The following is a 6,000-nucleotide window of genomic DNA, read 5'->3' on the forward strand; positions in this document are numbered from 1 at the left end:
GATTTTCTGCTGATACAACATGATAAACGTAAGGATGGGATGAACATCAAGGAGAAGGCTAATTCACTATCCTGAGGCTATAAAGCATCCAAAAAGTCTGTGTGTGTGTGTGTGTACGTGTGTACGTGTGTGTGTACGTGTGTGTTTGTAATAGATTGACAATCAACATTCACAGCTTATAAACAGGCCATTTGTTGATACACAGATAGGGTGGTATCTTAAAGTATCAGGAGGAGGGCAAAGTGAGGTTCTGTAGAGATAAGTGTGTGTGTGTGTTTGTGCGTTTGTGTTTGTGTTTGTGTGCTGTACCCCAGGTACTGTAAAAGTGAAATGTTAATGTCAAAGTGAGTGTGTTTCTCTCTGCTGAGCTGATTGGGCAAGAGTAAGGCAGAGTGTCGTGTGGTGTACCGGAGGGCCTGAAGGGTACGGAAGTCACACCCGTTTACACTCTGGGGAAATCGACTGATGATAGGAAGAAAGAACACTTGTGAGTGATTCAGTGTATTAAGAGGTCATCCCTTTTTATAAATACACCCAATTAGTCCACTTCAACCTTGCTCTTTTTTCCTCAATGAAATATCGAGGTCGTCATGTATTAAATAGGCCACATATTTCAGGCACGACCACGATAACTGTTACAACAGAATTCAAGTGACCATTTTTTTAATTAGTGCAGAGTTGCTTCATCCTTAATTGAATATTTGGTTTGAACGTAAGACTATTCTTGGTAAGCAGCACAGAAAAGCAGCTCAACAGCACCTGCCCCAACACAGCAGCAGATCCCTGGTGTGCTGTTTCCACAAGGCAGAGAAGACTAGCTCACCCGTGATTACTTATTTTCCGAAACCCAATCAGAGCTTATGAATGGTGCCGATGTTTTCATTACCCCCTGTAGGTCACAGCACTCAATGAATGAACTCCCACATAAAGAGAGTGAGAGAGAAGTAAGGGGAGAGTGGGAGGGAGAGAGGGGTGAAGGAGACTGAGGACAGAGAGAGAGAGGGAAGGAAGGAGAGAGGGAGAGGGGGAGAAAGGGACAGAGAGAGAGAGAGGGAAGGAGAGGGAAAGGGGAGAAAGAGAGAAATAACTAGAATATATATATAGAGAGAGAGAGGGAAAAAAAGAGAGAGAAAGAGTGAGGTTCATCTGAATTATGCAGGGAGTCCGGGCCTCATCGCGTGTTCGTCATTCTTAGATGTGCAATAAGACGTGGCAAGATGACTTTACAACAACATTCTGAGGAAACATGGCCACCCTAACGGAACCACCACCATCCAGTATCCACTGTTGGGGAGTAGTGAACTACATGTAGTTCAACTAGTAATTTAACTACATTTTCAAATGTTTTCAGTAGTTAATTACTTTTTTTTGCCATGTAGTGGTGTAGCTACAGTGAATTGGGAAAGTATTCAGACCCCTTGACTTTTTCCACATTTTGTTACGTTACAGCCTTATTCTAAAATTGATTAAATTGTTTTTTTTCCCCTCATCGATCTACACAGAATACCCCATAATTGCAAAGCAAAAACAGGTTTTTAGACATTTTTGCAAATGTATTGAAAATACAAAATTGAAATATCACATTTACATAACTATTCAGACCCTTTACTCAGTACTTTGTTGAAGCACCTTTGGCAGCGATTACAGCCTTGAGTCTTCTTGAGTAGGATGCTACAAGCTTGGTACCTGTATTTGGGGAGTTTCTCCCATTCCTCTTTACAGATCCTCTCAAGCTCTGTCAGGTTGGATGGGGAGCATTGCTGCACAGCTATTTTCAGATATCTCCAGAGATGTTCGATCGGGTTCAAGTCAAGGCTCTGGCTAGGCCACTCAAGGACATTCAGAGACTTGTTCCGAAGCCACTCCTGCGTTGTCTTGGTTGTGTGCTTAGGGTCGTTGTCCTGCTGGATGGTGAACCTTCGACCCAGTCTGAGGTCCTGAGCGCTCTGGAGCAGGTTTTCATCAAAGAGCTCTCTGTACTTTGCTCCGTTCATCTTTGCCTCGATCCTGAATAGTCTCCCAGTCCCTGCCACTGAAAAACATCCCCACGGCATGATGCTGCCACCAACATGCTTCACCATAGGGATGGTGCCAGGTTTCCGCATGACGTGACGCTTGGCATTCAGGCCAAAGAGTTCAATCTTGGTTTCATCAGACCAAAGTATCTTGTTTCACATGGTCTAAGATTCCTTTAGGTGCCAAGCGGGCTGTCATGTGCCTTTTACTGAGGAGTGGCTTCAATCTGGCCACTCTACCATAAAGGCCTGCAGAGATGGTTGTCCTTCTGGAAGGTTCTCCCATCTCCACAGAGGAACTCTAGAGCTCTGTCAGAGTGACCATCGAGTTCTTGGTCACCTCCCTGACCAAGGTCCTTATCTCCCGATTGCTCTATTTGGCCGGCCGGCCAGCTCTAGGAAGAGTCTTGGTGGTTCCAAACTTCTTCCATTTAAGAATTATGGAACCCACTGTGTTCTTGGGGACCTTCAATGCTGCAGAATTCTTTTGCTACCCTTCCCCAGATCTGTCTCGACACAATCCTGTCTCGGAGCTCTACTGACAATTCCTTCAACCTCATGGCTTTGTTTTTGCTCTGATATGCACTGTCAACTGTGGGACCTGATATGGGCACGAGTGTACCTTTCCAAATGTTTTATTTATTTAAATTTAACCTTTATTTTACTAAGCAAATCATGTCCAATCAATTGAATTTACCACAGGTGGACTCCGATCAAGATGTAGAAACATCTCAAGGATGATCAATGGAAACGGGATGCACCTGAGCTCAATTTCGAGTCTCATAGCAAAGGGTCTGAATAATTACATAAATAAGGTATTTCAGTTTTTTATTTTTAATAAAGTTGTATACATTTCTAAAAAACGTTTTTTCTTTGTCATTTTGGGGTATTGTGTGTAGATTGCTGAGTATTATTTGAATATACTCCATTTTAGAATAAGGCTGTAAAGTAACAAAATGTGGAAGAAAGTCTTTCCAAAGGCACTGTAAGTACTGGAACTATACACTACTTGTTTTGCAGAAATACAATAAAATGTGGGTGAAGTATGCAATATTTTATTTTTCTGCGTCAGACCTGCCTAATTCTCACTTGAAACATTGTTTTGTGTTTAATCGGATAAATGACACATTCTGTTAACATATGACCCCAAAGTGTGCTCTTGCAATTTATAGTCTGACATTTCACAAAGTAGTTTGGATGTAGTGAACTACTTTTTCAAAGTAACTTTAGTTAAGTAAACTATATTTTTCGTAGGGAAAGCTTTAGTGTACCTTAACTTCTTTCAGCGTGAAGTAAAGCTTGGTAAACTATCTTTTCAGAGAAGCTTCCTCAACACTGCCAGTATCCACAGTCTTCTGCTCTCTGCATATAGAGCAGAGGCAATCCCCTTCCTAAGTCCTCAGTGATTTGAGCTCCCATTAAAAATGCAGAGCTGTGTCCTTATGGTGGTGGAGCGGTGAGGGTGTGTTTTATTTGCTTGTTGTCCTGCGGTTGGTTTGACTGTGTGGATAACCCTGGCCAGATCCACCCAGACGGTGAGAGATACAGATTTGAGGCCTCCAGTGACCTAAATTGCTGATGTTTATCATTGTTCACTGTGCCTCGCCAGGTCTGTGGTCTGGGTCTCTTTTTCCTACCTAGCAACAGCCACCGCTTCATTCTTCTCCCCAGGCAGCCTCTACCGTTCACTTCAAATGCCCAGCGTCCACTTCACCTCACATTACCTAGGCCTACATAGAATCCTTTGTCTACCTCACCAACCCTAACCATAGTACCTACCAAAAGCTCTCCACCACATTATGCAGGTTTAGTTAGAGATAGCCAGCTGGAGAGCAAGCTGCCACCTTGCATAGCTATCACCTCACCCTATCTAACCCCCTTCAACCGATCTAGCCCAACTTTACCCCCCTTTTCCACCCACATTGCCCACCTACTCTATGCCCCCCACATTCCACCCCCAGGTTAACCCTCGCCGGCACGGCAGCAGGCATAGACATGTGTAGCAGGTATACTCCTCACCTCGTATTTGGTCAGGTGACAGGCTTTATAAAGCTCACCCTTCATACTCTCTAACTGTATGAGACATACGGTGAGAGCCTGCAGGAGGAGAGGCCTGTTCAATCACAGATTCATCTTCACAGAAATCAATGTGATGGAGTGGGTGTGCCGCACAAAGTTAATGTTTGGAGAGTCAGGCACATCAGAGCCTAACATCAGAGCCTATTCATTTTCTTTCCCCCAGAAGTACCGATATTCAAAGGGGTGGAACGCTATTCTATGGCAGTGGCAGGGTAAGTCTCCGTCTCTGTAATACGCAGCAAAAAGAAATCCTCTGTTGATTAATACTCAAAGGAAAATAAATCCACCACTAACTGTCACTTTATGCTCAAAAGTCATCTATCTCGACGGGACAATGACGACGCTTCACCGGCCAGACATCTTGTCAACTCACAGGGATCAATTCAAACAGCTATTACACTGCTTATCCCTGTCAGCCATTCACGGGCGTGACACCAAGAGGGAGAGACACACAGGAAATGTTAATCATTTCAGCTCATGTAGGGGAAGAGTGGCATGTAATCTGTTTAATTGACTTTCATAGATTAATTTGAAAGGAGATAAATAAACAGAAATATACATTTGCATAGGGGACATTTGATATTCAGCACCACCTATCCATGAGAGGCCTATGTATATTCAATCCAATATCTTGAATAACTGTATTTGTATTCATATTCTAGTCATGATAAAAAGCAGCAATATCACATTTCTTCACCTGATATTTACTTTGAGCCTTTTCAGCTTCAGAAATAACCTTTTGTGCCTTGGTTGATAAGGGAGGAGATATGAACAGTGTGCAAAAGAAAGACAATGACTCATATGTAATCTAAAGCATAGAGACATTTCCTCTCATAAACGTGAACCTTCAATATAATTACCCGTCGAGGGCATTCATACATTACCAACCTAATTTACTCCTTTCCCTGGAACAGCCATGTAGAACAGCGATTACTTTTTAATAATCCAACCTGTTCGGTATCACTGAGCTGAGACAATAAAAGCGGAATTCATGAATTGATCTGACGGCGAGAAAATTACAACTCAAAACAAATCTGTTTATGTAGTTGTGACTGAGAAATCGGAAGAGTAACTACAGATGTAGGATCTTAATTTGATCACTCTTTTGTTATTAAGAATTTTCCTGCACAGCAAGAAATGCAAACTTGTAGTACATTTGAGTTTTCTGAAGGCTTCTGCAGTTTGCCATTTCCACTTTAAAATATCAGACTAGATTTGCCCTAATAAAACATGTATCAACCCGTACAAAAATGTAATTACTATTTCCTGTTGCTGCAGGATTCTTTTTTCTGCTGTAGCAGAACTGGCTCAAATTAAGATCCTACATCTGTAGACTGCAACAGAATCAACAGAACCATGAACAACACCAATGATCATTACATTTACCACACGCTGTTTCACAAACTAGGTCACCAGATTCCCACTCTTTTCCCTGCTCTCTCTCTTTCCAACACTGTAGTGGACCTGTAGAGAAAATATCATGCCAAAGACTAGGCTGAATTCAGGGCTGTCTTGCTGTGCTCTCTCAGGTTCAACAAATCAGCATCTGCTCACAAGTCTGCAAGCCAATAACCCATTGCCTCCATATCTATATGAGGGAGAGAGGGAGAGAGAGAGAGAGAGAGAGAGAGAGAGAGAGAGAGAGAGAGAGAGAGAGAGAGAGAGAGAGAGAGAGAGAGAGAGAGAGAGAGAGAGAGAGAGAGAGAGAGAGAGAGAGAGAGAGAGAGAGAGAGAGAGAGAGAAGGATAGCGTGATAGAGGGGGGAATAGAGAAAGGAGAAAATATTTGTTTAAAGATTGGGCAGGAGAGTTAGCCTTGATGCACCCCTCCATCATATACTTTGTGTATTCAACCAACAAGGCAAGCAGAGTTAAGACAGACTAACTCAGTACTTCAGACCATAGAA

This window comes from Salvelinus fontinalis, chromosome 11 (assembly GCF_029448725.1).
Source record: "Salvelinus fontinalis isolate EN_2023a chromosome 11, ASM2944872v1, whole genome shotgun sequence".
NCBI classification, from domain to species: domain Eukaryota; kingdom Metazoa; phylum Chordata; class Actinopteri; order Salmoniformes; family Salmonidae; genus Salvelinus; species Salvelinus fontinalis.